The following is a 15,109-nucleotide window of genomic DNA, read 5'->3' as shown; positions in this document are numbered from 1 at the left end:
AGGCGTGTTGGTGCACGCCTTTAATCCCAGCACTCAGGAGGCAGAGGTAGGAGGATTACCATGAGTTTGAGGCCACCCTGAGACTACATAGTGAATTCCAGGTCAGCCTGAGCTAGAGTGAAACCTTACCTCTAAAAAGAAAAATTATTTGTAGATGATGTGATTCTATATATAAAGAATCCTAAAGACTCTACTCCCAAACTGTTAGAGCTGATAAACACTTTAGCAATGTAGCAGGATGCAAAATAAACACACAGAAATCAGTAGCCTTCCTATATACTAACAAACAAACATGAAATCACTCCCATTCACAATTGCCTCAAAAACAAAAAAGTATCTTGGAATAAGCTTAACTAAGGAAGTGAAGGGTCTCTACAATGAAAACTTTAAAACACTCAAGACAGAAATTGCAGAAGACACTAGAAAATGGAAGGACATCCCACAATCTTGGATTGGAAGAATCAATATTGTGAAAATGTTAATATTACCAAAAGCAATCTACACATTTAATGCAATCCCCATCAAAATTACAATGGTATTCATCATGGAAATAGAAAAAACAATCCTAAAATTCATTTGGAAACACAAAAAACCTTGAATATCCAAAACAATTTTAAAAAATATATTTTATTTTATTTATTTATTTTAGAGAAAGAGAGAGAGAGGCAGAGAGAAAGAGAGAATGGACACAGCAGGGCCTCTAGCCACTGTAAAATAACTCCAGATGCATGTGCCTTCTTGTGCATCTGGCTTACATTGGTCCTGGAGAGTTGAACTGGGATCCTTTGGTTTTGCAGGCAAATGCCTTAACCACTAAGCTGTCTCTCCAGCTCTCCAAAACAATCTTGAACACCAAAAATAAGGCTGGTGGCATCACCATACCTGCCTTTAACCTATATTACAAAGCCATGGTAACAAAAACAGCATGATACTGGCACAAAAACAGACACATACATCAATGGAACAGAAAAAGGACCCAGATGTAAGTCCAAGCAGCTACAGCCACATGATCTTTGACAAAAAGTACTAAAAATACTCATGGAGAAAAGACAGTTTCTTTAACAAATGGTGCTTGGAAAATTGGATATGTATATGTAGAAGGATGAAAACAGATACTTATTTCTCTCCATACACAAGATAACCAAATGGATCAAATACCTTGATATCACACCCCAAACTCTGAAACTGTTAGAGGAAAAAATTCAACATATTGGCATAGGCAACATTTTTCTGAATATAACCCCAGTTGCTTAGGAAAGAATATAACTAATCAACCACCTCTCTATGCCCTTACACTCAAAACAAATCACCCCCTAATAATCTACCTCTCACCTCCTATTCTTCTGACAGGGCAAACTGTTAGGTGGGACCATGCTCAGAACAAAGGACCTAACTATATGGCCATGCCTTCCAATAACCTTATCATCCACATGCCTAAGCATGATTGGGACCAGCAGTTTCAAGACTCTCCTGCCAGCCAATGGCTGGCCCACTCCCTAGTTGGGACCTTATCAGAAGACCTCTGCTTTCCCCCATCCTTGAAATAGTTACTTTCCTCAGCCTGCCCTTGGTTTGTGGCTAACACATCATCTCCCCGCCCCCAGCCCTCCCCTTTAAAAGACCTACACCTTAGGTCCCAGATGTGACTTCCCTGGCCTCACATCTTGGGACCAGTGAACCTCGCCTGAGAGCTGTGCCAATAAACCTGAGCTAGCTTTACTGATCTGGTTCCTTGCATCAGTCAAGCCTTTCACAAACACTAAAAGAAAAACCAGAACATCATGTCAGAAGGTCCCCAACTCAAAGGAATAGCATGCCAGACTCGACTCAAATGAGACTCCACCCTGATTCAGATTCCAGAGAAACAAGGCTACCCCTCAACTTTATCCCATTGGTCAGCAGGAAGCAGCTCAGAGACCCAATTTGATGACCCTCTTCCTTTCCCTTGTCCTCAGAGTCCAGAATGTCAGGGTTAATAAGTCTGGAGGTGGGCTGGAGAGATGGCTTAGCGGTTAAGCACTTGCCTGTGAAGCCTAAGGACCCCGGTTCGAGGCTCGGTTCCCCAGGTCCCACTTTAGCCAGATGCACAAGGGGGCGCACGCGTCTGGAGTTCGTTTGCAGAGGCTGGTAGCCCTGGCGCGCCCATTCTCTCTCTCTCTCCATCAGTCTTTCTCTCTGTGTCTGTCGCTCTCAAATAAATAAATTTAAAAAATTTAAAAAAAAGTCTGGGGTACCAGCAATCATTAAAGGAGTCACAAAAATTACTGGGACATGCTAGCCCTGGAACAGGCTTTAACACAGAGGTACCAGGAATGATGCAGGGCATGATGACCCTGATAGGCTGGCAAAGCCATTGGAAGATGGACCATGGTTTGCATGGAGACCTGAAGATATTTTGGATATAGCAGGACTGTGCAAGAATTACCATAGAGGCTGTTAGCTAAGGATGGAAGTTTCTCCTGGCTACACAGCCAAGCTGGAGGGATGGAATTGGAAAATAGGAGAATGTCAGTCACTGGTTATGACTGAACTTGAACTGCAGAAGTTTGGTGTTTGTTTGATGGCTGTTGAGTTTGCATTGTTCTAGTCTCTCTCTGCTATGCCATACCAGTTGAAAATGTTTACTCTGTGCCTTTCTATGTGGAAAGTATATAGCTTGTGTGATTTTACAGGTTTTATAGCTAAGAGACAATCTTAAATCTCAGATGAGACTTGGGACTTTGGAACTATCTTAAGTTGGTAAAGACTGTGGGGACCTTTGAAATTGGACTGAGTACAATTTACAATGTGAGATGATTTTGAGTCTATTGGGGGCCAGGGGCAGAATGTGGTAGTTGAATAAATGCCCCCAATAGATTCAGGAGTTTATTAAAACTTCTTGAATTTTCGGCCACTTGGCAGGAGAAGGTGTCACTGGGTGGCCTAGCCCTAAGGTGTGGTGGTGGGTTTGACATTCCAATCTAAAGATATGCAAAGTGAGTTCCTCCTGGAGTTTCTGAAGTGTTCTATGTGGTTTTGCTTTTGGCTCTTGGCTTTTTCTTTCTCTGCCTGGTCCTTTAAGAGGGGGCCGACTTCCTCTACCATTATGGAACTGCCCCTGATTTGTAAGCTTCAATAATATCCCTTCCTCCATAACTGTGCCTGGTTTGGAAGTTCATCACAGTGACTCTGAAGCTGTCTGCTACAGTAGAGATAAAATTTAAGGTTGAAAGATGATAGTTTTATTTCAAAAAATTTCACATAAAGTGTTAGTACTTTGTAGGGCATTACTTTTGCCACCAACCCCTGGAAATATCTAACACAGGATATTAAGCATGTCAATTAGGAGGCAGGGTTGTTGAACTATAACTAGAAACATCCATACCTGAGTCAATAATTCCCTTTATAGGAACCTGATTGGCTAAAATTGTAATATAAGGTTTAGGAAGAGACATAGATTGAGTCTAAGAAGCATTGGTGGCACTAAGAATTGATTTTGGTAGTTAGTCTCAAGGGCATGGGGATTGGGGCTTGAGAAGGAATAATAACTATTAAAGTAAATGAGAATAAAATGTAATATAAATTTGACCTGTATGACCTGAATCAATAACATCTGAGCAAACAAAACTTGCTCTTACAGTTCCATTGGATTTTTCTTAAAATTAAACTAAAGCATTCTATATGAAGAGGCCTCTTTAAAGCATTTATTTATTTATTTATTTATTTATTTATTTATTTATTTATTTATTTATTTGAGAGCGACAGACACAGAGAGAAAGACAGATAGAGGGGAGAGAGAGAATGGGTGCGCCAGGGCTTCCAGCCTCTGCAAACGAACTCCAGACGCGTGCGCCCCCTTGTGCATCTGGCAATCGTGGGACCTGGGGAACCGAGCCTCGAACCGGGGTCCTTAGGCTTCACAGGCAAGCTCTTAACCGCTAAGCCATCTCTCCAGCCCATCTTTAAAGCATTTTTGAAAAGTCCTTTGTGTTTCCTCAAATAGGGGAAGGTCAGGTAAAAGAGGCACACAAGGTTTAGCCTGAAATTCCCCTCTTTTTTTCTGATTCTTCTCTCCTGATATGGTTGCAAAGCTAGCCTAATTTGGCTCCAAAGAGTTAAATGCTTAATTTAACTGGTCCTATTGAACACTACAATTGATCATGATTTTTTTTTTTTTTTTTTTTTTTGCCTGAGTCTAAATAAAGCATTTTCTTGGTTTGGGTTACCAAGGACAAAGTTTTTGAATAACAGCCCAAACTCCATAAATTTGTTTTAATGATGTTTGGAGTCCAAGTCCTTTAAGCAAAGCTGATGGGTGCTGTGCATGGGCTGTGTGTGTGTGTGTGTGTGTGTGTGTGTGTGTGTGTGTGTGTGAGCCTCAAGGGACAGAGTTTCCATGGTGACAGCAGAAGCAAAACAGGCTAGATGAGAAAAGAAGGTGCACAACTTGGGATATCAGCACAAATCCACACCCTTTGTCAACTTACTTCGTAGCTGACTGAAGGAGCTCCATGATTCTCTTTTTGCTTAAAAATTTTCCAGCAAAGGTCTCAAGAGAGAAATAGAAAACTGACTCCTGGATGTCACAGGTTTTTGCTGTTCAGGGAACATCCTTAAACTCAAAACCCTGGGTATTTATCTGTTTTTTAACAAAGAATTCAAATAACCAGACTGTGAGGGATAGCTTATAATTTATTAAATTTACTCAGGGGCGTCAGGGGTGTGAAGGAGAGTCCATGAACGAAGGCAAGGGGCTGGATACACCCATGTGGTCTGAGGGTTCATGTGGGAGCTGAGCCTGGGTCTGGAGAAAAAAAGTGAAAGGGAAATCTTCTCAGGGAGATTTAAAAAGCCATAGCTTAACAAACAAACAAAACCTAAAAGCCAGAGTGGGAAGAGCATGGTCTTACTGGTACTTAGATCCCTGAGATTCAGGCATGGAGAGATAACCAAGAAGAAGAAAATAGCAAAAGCTCTCCTTTGGGTAAATTTATATTCATTTGGACTCAGGGGGCTGGCTTAGGAGGAGTTTATCACACCTGGGCTCAGGAAGAGGTCCCCACACCTGCATAGGGAGAGAGAGAAAGAGAGAGAGAGAGCACATTGATTGGACAAAAATGGATTAGATGCTGAATTCCAGTTCTGCTGCAGCAGACCTCATTTTGTTGTTTGTTTGAATTTCCCTAACTGGCTATGTAATAATGAAGTTATCTAACTAGTTCCCTCTTGTGGAGTCATTTATTTAGGAATGGGCCTGATCTTCAAGACTCAAATTGAGAGAAGTTCTTCATATAGGGACACCAAGTGTGGTGGTGCCCAAGAGAGCCTGTTGCAGCATGGTCTGAAATAAAGAAACTGATGTTTAGAAACATTTAAGAGTGAGGACTGTGGACATGGTTCCGTGGTTGAAGGTGCTGGTTTGCATACCCTGCTGGCCTGGGTTCAATTCCCCAGGACCCACGTAGAACCAAATGCACAAAGTGGTACATGCATCTGGAATTCATTTGCAGCCTTGGTACACCCGTAGCCTCTCTCTCTCTCTTCCAATCTCTCATTCTTTTACTCTCTCTATATATTTGTTAAATAAATAAAAATATTTTAAAAAATAAAGTGAGCGAGCCCAATGCCTCTTGCTGTTGCTTGCTGAAAGAAGCACGCGAGGTGTATTCATGAAGCACAGTACATGAGCAAGGGATCAGCAGCATTTGAGTAAGGAATCAGCAATACATGAGCAAGGGACAAGGAACTTTGTCTCCATAAAATTCCTTAAATGTTTGTTCAAAGAAGGGACTTAGAGGCAGGACTGGTGAACTCTGTTGACCCAGAACACATACACTCACACACCACTTACCATTCACAGATGTTAACTCTCTAAGCCCATCAATTGCTTTCAACATTCTTCTAGGCAATTCACTGCTTTCAACATCTCCTGCTTTCAGCAGGGTGGTCGCCACATCTCACACATGCACACATTGTTCTGGGCCAAGAGCGTGATCACGTCACTGGGAGGGGCCAGGCCACATCAACATGTTCAACATTCCTTGTCCTTATGGATTGTCTATGCCGTTCAGGAGCACAGACAACGTAAGGCATAGGAAACCTGCTTACCTTGTTTTAAGCAGGCTGAGGAAATGGTTGCAACATGCTTTCAGAGCATAAGTTCAATTTAGTTTTGAGATTAAGGCAAGAAAAGACATCCCACAGAAAAGTTATTTGTAAGGTCCGTAAGAGGTATTCTCATATTCATTCCCACCGTTCCTTCCCACAAAGGGTGGATGCAGGCTGAGGGGCAGTGGAGCCTAACTGTGGACAATTAAATCCTGAGTGGCATTTCAGACCACTCAAGTCCAGAAGTGGCCCAGTCTCGTGTGTATCGCAGTGGTATTGAAAAGAGAAGTGATCAGATTCCTCGGTCAGAAAAACGGGCTTCATTTTTGTTACATAAGGTTAGAAAAGAACAGATGCCAGTGCCTAATGGGTTGAGCGATGCACTAAACCTCAGTGCACTCGGGCATGTGAAATGCCAACAAACTATGGTCCTCTGGGGATCATGTGTGTGTCCTCTGTGTGTCCTATATCTCAGGGCTCTTTTCTTTCTTTTTCAAAAATATTTTGTTTTTATTTATTTACTTATTTGACAGAGAAAGAGGAAGAGAGAGAGAGAGGGGGAGAAGAGAGAATGGGCACGACAGGGCCTCCAGCCACTGCAAATGAACTCCAGACCTCCTTGTGCATTTGGCTAATGTGAGTCCTGGGGAATTGAACCTGGGTCCTTTGGCTTTGCAGGCAAATGCCTTAACTGCTAAGTCATCCCTTTACCCTTTCTTTTATAAAAAAATATTTTATTTATTTATTTTGAGAAAGAGGGAGGAGGGAAGGAGAGGGAGGGAGACAATGAGTACCCCAGGGCCTCTAGCCACTGCAAACAAACATCCAGACTACCTTTGTACATCTGGCTTATGTAGGTACTGGGGTTAGGGTTAGGGGTTCTTAGGCTTTGCAGGCAGATGTCTTAACCACTAAGCAATCTCTTTAGTCCTTGGGGATCTTTTCAAGACCATCAAGATTCTATGGCTTTGTCAAATTAGAGTTTCAAGAGAAGGAGTGACCTATCAGATGCAGCTGTTTGTAACTAGCATTACTGGTATTTAAATCTGACCAGGGATACTAGAAAAATCTAGCATTAGACAAAGTCTAGAACTTCTTTAAAATTTTTTTATTGGGCTGGAGAGATAGCTTAGCGGTTAAGCGCTTGCCTGTGAAGCCTAAGGACCCTGGTTCGAGGCTCGGTTCCCCAGGTCCCATGTTAGCCAGATGCACAAGGGGGCGCACGCGTCTGGAGTTCGTTTGCAGAGGCTGGAGGCCCTGGCGCGCCCATTCTCTCTCTCTCCCTCTATCTGTCTTTCTCCCTGTGTCTGTCGCTCTCAAATAAATAAATAAATAAATACAAAAGAAAGAAAAATGCAGTATCTTTAAAATAATTTTTTTTATTGACAGCTTCCGTAATTAAAGACAATAAACCATGATAGTTCCCTCCCCCTCACTTTCCCATTCATAACTCCACTCTCCATTATATCCCCTTTTCAGTTAGTTTCTCTTTTATTTTGACGTCATCATCTTTTCCTCCTCTTATGAGGCTCTTGTGTAGGTAGAACCAGACACAGTGAGGCCATGCGTATCCAGGCCATTTTATATCTGGAAGTTTGCATTGTGAGGAGTCTTACCCTTCCTTTGGCTCTTACATTCTATCCACCACTTCTTCCACAATGGACCCTGAGCGTTGAAAGATGTGATAGAGATGTTTCAGTGCTGAGCACTCCTCAGTCACTTCTCAGCACCATGGTGCCTTTTGGGTCATCCTAGAGGTCACTGCCATCTGAAAAGAGAAGCTCCTCTAACCAAAAGTGAGAGTAGCATTAACACATGAGTATGAACATTAAGAGAAGTGCTTACTGGGCAGTTTGGTAAACAGAATGTATGCATTTAGCCACCCAGGAGGTGTTACACCCCTAGGGTTCATGACCTCCCCCCATCATATGTTTTCAGTATCAGGCATGTGTTTCCTCCTGTGGAACAGGCTTCTGGTCCAATTAGAGAGCGACTGGTTTCCCCCTTAACAGATATGCCACTATTGCATCCATTGGGTCCTTTGGCCTGGCTGGCTAAACTTAAGGCTTGCAGTGTCCACTATTGTTTATCTCCATTGATGACTTCTCTCTTTCCCATACAGCTGCATGCAGCATAGCTTTTTCCAGCTTTCTGTCTGCTAGTCTACACAGAGTAAGTTTTCATCTCAGATCCAGCAAGATTTCCCAGTGACCTTGAAGCCCATGCATGTGGAAGCTTCAGCAATAGGGTCTTATCATTTATTCCTGGTGGGAAGCCAAGAGCCTTTACACTGGCCTGTAATATTTTGGTGGCATCAAGGAACTCCCTGGCCAAAAACTCACTGGAAGGTATCCCATCCCTGACACTGAAATTTTTCTAGTAACAATCTGTGGCTTCTGGGAGTGACATTGTCCAAAAAAGTAGGTTACCATATGGTCTATACCCTCTTAGATTTTGATTAACCCTCCCCCACCTTTCCTTTATTCGATCTCTTTCCCTGACCTCACTTAGGCCTTTCCACCCCCAGTAATCTGTTTGTCTACTTACATATATATAATACCATCCCCTTAAATCCTCCCCTCTTCTCCCATCCTTAGAGCTCCTTCTTAGTTTACTGGTTTCTACTACCGAGTTTTAGTCAAACTCACATACAAGTCCAAATGTTTATAGCTAGGATCCACATATGAGAGACAACATTGGCTTTCTGGGCCTGGGCTACCTCACTAAGTATAATCCTTCCCAGGTCCATCCATTTCCTGAAAATTTCATATTTTCACTTTTATTTACTGCTAAAAAGAACTCTGTTGTATAAATGCACCACATCTTTGTTATCCACTCATCAGTTGAGGGACATCTAGGCTGGTTTCATTTCCTAGCTATTGTGAATAGAGTGGCAATAAACATGAATGTGCAAATATCTCTAAGGTAGTGAGATGAATCTTTAGGATATATGCCTAGGAGTCGTATAGCTGGGTCATATGGTAAATCTACTTCTAGCTGTCTCAGGAACCTCCACACTGATTTCCACAATGGTTGTACCAGTTTACATTCCCACCAACAGTGTAGAAAGATGCCTCTTTTATCCTTGCCAGCACCAGTCTAGAATTTTGAAAACTGATAACTGTAAATATTCAACAGTACATAAGAGCAGATGTTTCCATTTGCCCCATCTCTACACACAAGTAAGATGCAACCCAGTGGGCTGGAGAGATGGCTTAGCTGTTAAGGCCCTTGCCTGCAAAGCCTAAGGACCCATGTTTGACTTTCCAGATCCCATGTAAGCCAGATGCACAAGGTGATGCAAACACAATGTCACACATGTACACTAGGTGACACACATGTGTGGAGATGATTTGCAGTGGCTGGAAGACCTAATGTGCCAGTTCTCATTCTCTCTCTCTCTCTCTCAAAAAAAGAAAAAGAAAAAATAGAAAAGATGCAGCCCAGTCAGCTTCCAGAAGAGAAACATTTGGTACTGGTCCAATGGCATAGTCTGCAGCTGTCTGTCTCTATTCTTTGAAATTAGCAATAATTTCAAAGAATAATTGGCCTGTGTTGGTACATTCGGAACCCTCAAATTCCTGCATCAGTGGGAGACAGTGATTGGTGGAGGAGAAAGTTAGATTCAAGACTGGCCTTTGGAAAATGGAGTTGAGGCTATGCACCACAGAAAAGCAGTCCCCATTTTTGAAAGGAAAAGTGGTTTCAGGGAGGTTTCTTGGAGTGATGGCTAGAAGACTCCCATGCATGGAGAAGATCTTTTTTGAAGGGTGAGTTTTATCTAAGTTTTCCCTCCAAATTCTTCAGGGCCAACACCCCACGCCCCTGTTAATATACTAACTTTGCAAGTGAAAAATTCTGATACGTGTGAACTTAAATTCCTGGAAAGTGCTGCATCTGCCTCAGAATAAGACTGAATGGACTGATAGATCTGTAGATATTGAATGTTGCAGGACTTGAGCCAAATTACCTTGGACTAACTTTGGCTCCTCAATAGCCATTTATTTATTTTAAATGTTTTTTTATTATTATTAACTACATATTTTATATGGATATATCATGTGTTGGTACTCTCTTTTCCCTCAACCCTGTCCCTATTCCACTGGGGATACTCCTCAGTGGCGTTGCAGGTATTCCCTATGATGTTGTGGTTTATGCACTGTGGGAGCAGCAGACAGTTATTCTGGGATGAGGGAATTCCTCTGGGCATGCTGTCTCAACCTGTGGCTCTTATAATCTTTCTAGCCCCTCTTCTGCAAAATTCTCTGAGCTGTGGTGGGTGAGTTTTAAGTCTACTTCAGTGATGAGCTCTTAGGAGCCTCTGGATCTCTGCTTTGGTAGGTGTTGAGTATCCTCAGGGTCTGTCTCCTACACCCTGGCACTGATTGTCAGCTTCACCATGGAAGCAGCACTCATGATCGCCTCCCCAATTCCTCTGTGATTTCATCTGTGGCTTGGCTGAAGAGTAAGGGGCAGTTTATCTCCTCCAGTCTTGCTACCTTCTGAAAAAGAACAGATTCTCCAATGGAGAGTGAAGTCAGCATAGTTTAAATGGGATAGGCATTATTAATTTAGGGAGAATTTGATGTATGTAAACCCCTCTTTTAGCCAACGATTAGTGAAAGCTTGACACTGGAAAGCATAATCTCTGTATCCATAGGATTATAATCTGTATCTGACCTAACACTATCAGGTGTAATCCTTTGTGGAATGCAAGAACATATCCCAGCTTCCACCAACCCAAGGGCTAAGAATGTCATCAGGCAGCATCTGAGGCCTATGGTGGACATTTCCCTGATTTGCTATAACTTGGCAACCTGATGGTCAGCCAATGTGTTTGTAAAGTGTACTGATTTATGACTTTCTTCGGTTCTATAAAACCTCATGAAATTGTTAACACATTGGAACATGGAATTTGGGGTAAGCTTGTTATAGGAAACAATTGAGTCAGTTACAGTAATCAGCCTTTATCGAGCTTCATGCATGGACCAGTGCTGGCTAATGCCAAAGCCAGCAAAGGCCCTGAACTCAGATTGTGCTGGAATTATATGACTTTTACAATCCTTTACCTGAATTTCCTTTTTTTGTTTGTTTGTTTGTTTTTCGAGATAGGGTCTCATTCTAGCTCAGGCTGACCTGGAACTCACTATGTAGTCTCAGGGTGGCCTTGAACTCATGGCAATCTTGTGCTTGGGGAGGGGAGAGATTTATAGTCATGGGTATAAGGTTCTGTCAAATAACATGAACTACAGGTTGTTCTCTCCCAAGATAAGGTATTTGTATATTGTCCAAAGGGGTCAGGCTCAGAGTCACAGAATTCTGGCTAGCTATCATATAAATTTAAGTTGGTCTAAAGAATCTTCCCACTTCAGCTTCAGAAGGAAGTGAAACATCTATCACTTCACAGAAAGTCCTAGGTGCATTTGTATTTCTTATTGATTCATTGATTATACTCCATCTAAACTAATATATGCTAGAAATATTAGAAATACATTATTTCTTCAATCACTTCCCCTCTTTTGAAGTCTTGTCTGATTTATATAAAATACTTCAACCTTTATAAATCTGAGTATACTTGTTCCCCAGGACCATAATAAACCCTCAGGACTGAAAGCATCTAGTGGTGATAAATCTAGTTAGGAGGTCCAAGATACAAGGCCCAAATAATAATCTTAAGAAGATCATTGTTAGTGGCCTTATCAGGGACATAAGCCATTTAGCCCATGACCAATAGCTGTCTTGCTACAATCAAAAGTTCTTAATTTTTTAAATTATACTTTTTTCTTACCTTTGGATTCTATCCATAACAACTCAAGATTTCTTTGTATAGAACATCACTAATCTAAAAATAAGCATAGCAGAAAATTTTCAGTGCCAGGGATGGGATACTTTCCAGTGAGTTGTTGGCCAGGGAGGTCCCTGATGCCCCCAAAACATTACAGGCCACTGCCGAGGCCCTTGATTTCCCACCAGGAATAGATGGTAAGACCCTATTGCTGAAGACTCCACATATTTGGGATGCAAGGCCACTGAGAAACCCTGCTGGAGCTGAGCTGAAAACCTCATCCATGTAGACCAGCTGACAGAAAGCTGGAAGAAGCCATTCTGCATGCAGTTTAATGGGAGAGAGAGAAAAATCACCAGTGAAGATACCCAACAGTGGACACTGCAAGCCTTATATTTGGCCAGCCAGGCCAAATGAGCCAACAGGTGCATTAGTGGCGTGTCTGTCATGGTGGAAATCAACTGCTCTCTAATTGGACTGGAGGCCTGCTCCATGGGAGGGATACATCCCTGATACTGAAAACTTAAAACAGGGGTAGTCATGAGCCCTAGGGGTGTAATGTCTGCTGGTGTCTGGCTAAATGTATATACTATGCTTATCAAACTGCCCAGTAAGCACTTCTCTTAATGTTCATACCCTTATATTAATGCTACTGTCACTTTTGGTAGAGAATCTTCTCTTTTCAGATGGCAGTGACCTTGGGATGGCTCAGAAGGCATCATGGTGCTGGGAAGAAGGGACCGGAATGCTGAGTACTGCAATATCTCTATCACACCTTCCAAGGCTCAGGGTCTATTGTGGAAGAGGTGGCAGAAAGAATCTAAGAGCCAAAGGAAGGGTAGGACTCCTTACAATGTGCTCCCCACAGACACAAAATGGCCTGGATATCCATGACCTCACAGTGCCTGACACTATGAGGAAAAGATCATGACATCAAAATAAAAGAGAGACTGAGATGGGGAGAATGGAGTTTCAAAGAGGAAAGCGGGGGTAGGGAGGTTATTACATGGGATTTTTTTTATAATCTTAGAAGTTGTTAATAAAAAGATTTTGGGCCGGGTGTGGTGGCGCATGCCTTTAATCCCAGCACTTGGGAAGCAGAGGTAGGAGGATCTCCATGAGTTCAAGACCACCCTGAGACTACATAGTGAAGTCCAGGGTCAGCCGGAGCTAGAGTGAAACCCTACCTCAAAAAAAAAAAAAAAAAAAAGATTTTTGGGGAAAAATAAGCACAGGCCTCCTTTATCAGTGATAAACATATTCAGGTCTCCCTGGTTTTGTATAACCATATTAGCCAGGGAATTCAGCTGCTTTTGTAGGTCTGAAAATGACTTGGCTATTTGGTGTACATCATCCATGAATTTAGCAGACAAGGTATTTTAAAAGTGTGTGTCGAGACTCCTATTTCTCCAATTTTATTTTGTATTCATGGGTGCTTCCCAGTACTGTATGGCTTGACACGGCACAGACTGCTACAAAACACAGATGACTCTTCTGATCATGTTTTCTGTGACTATGTGTGTGATTGATGCAGGCCTGAAGATTCTCAAACCTCAGCTGTGCATTGTTTGACTAGCTTCCGGGTATGGTCACAGCAGAGCTGCAGGTGTTTGGAGCACTCCTGGCACCTGTGCAGGGTGATTCTGAGTGGCTGATATGGACATTGTTGTGCCATCCAAGATGGGTTTCCTTGGGCTGCATGGGCCTTCTTTACCCGAGTGTGATGAATACACAGGGTGGCACCTGTATCTTTAAGAGCAGTTAGAGTGACGTATTACAGTATGGGGCTGGTCCAAACTAGCTGGAGTGGCTCCTTCTTCCAATATTTTATTTAGACCATATCCCTAGGCTGGTGGGGATGTGCCCACTTTCCTAGGGATAAATGGGACTCCTTATGTTACAAATTCCAAGGGAACACCATCAAACAATCAGCATCACTAGTATTTTTTTTTAAATGATTTTATTTGCAAGCAGAGAGAGAGAGAAGAGACAGAAAGAATAGGCATGGAGGGCTTCCAGTCACTGCAAATGGACTCCAGATGCATGTGCCACTTTGTGCATCTGGCCTTACGTGGTTACTGAGCAATTGACCTCAGGTTGTTAGGCTCTGCAGGCAAGTGCCTTAACCATTGAGTCATCTCTCCAGCCCAAGACCAGAAAATTTTCATGTAATAATGTAGGAAAAGTTTATCAATGTGCTTTCAGATCCTATATTGCAACTAACCTTAAAAAAAATTTTTTTTTGTTCATTTTTATGTATTTGAGAGTGACAGAGAGAGAGAGAGGCAGATAGAGAGACAGTGGCTTCCAGCCACTGCAAACGAACTCCAGACGCGTGCGCCCCCTTGTGCATCTGGCTAACGTGGATCCTGGGGAATTGAGCCTCGAACCGGGGTCCTTTAGGCTTCACAGGCAAGCGCTTAACTGCTAAGCCAGCTCTCCAGCCCGCAACTAACCTTTTAAAAAGTACCATTTTGTTGAGTTGTAGTCTGGCTAGAGAAGGGCAACCACAATTATCTGAAAGGCTATTCAACTCCCCATCCTTTTCCAACAACATATTTGTGTGAGGCCAGATATTCTTTGGTCAGAGTTGAAAGACCTGAATGAAGTAAGAACTATGGACCATGAGGTTTGGCTTATGAGGGTGAGAAAGAGCTTTGCTTGGACTGGGCTAGAAGTTTCTGTGAGAGGCTTGCTGTTATACCTGTGTCATGAGAACTTATTGCTTTGTATAGAAATGGACTGGTGTGAGCAGAGGGATATGGCACAGAAATGAAATTTTTGGGCCAAAACTGCTGCCCATTCAGCTGCAACTGTATGCAAGATTACAACCATTGAGATTGGTTTAGCTGACCTGCACTGGGACAACCAGAAGCCCCCATTCAACCTCAGATCCTAGGAAATATCCTTCCTAGCAATGTGGGTCATCACTTCTCATTTATATCAGATCCTAGGAATGAGCCATTCTAGCAACATGGGCCATTAAGTAATATTCGGCCTCTGCATGTACATTGTGATGCTTGGCTGACTAGTGATGATAGTCTCTGGATTTCCAATTTCCATCCCTCCAGCTTGACTGAGTAGCCAGGGAAAACTTCCATCCTGAGCCAACAGTGCTCCATGGTAGCTCTTGCATAGTTCTGGTATATCCAAAACATCTTCAGGTCTCCACTGCAAACTATGGTTAATCGTCCAGTGGCCTCACTGTTCTCTCTATCAGGGTCCTCACGCTCTGCC

Source organism: Jaculus jaculus, chromosome 4 (genome assembly GCF_020740685.1).
Source record: "Jaculus jaculus isolate mJacJac1 chromosome 4, mJacJac1.mat.Y.cur, whole genome shotgun sequence".
NCBI classification, from domain to species: domain Eukaryota; kingdom Metazoa; phylum Chordata; class Mammalia; order Rodentia; family Dipodidae; genus Jaculus; species Jaculus jaculus.
This window is presented reverse-complemented; position numbering follows the sequence as displayed.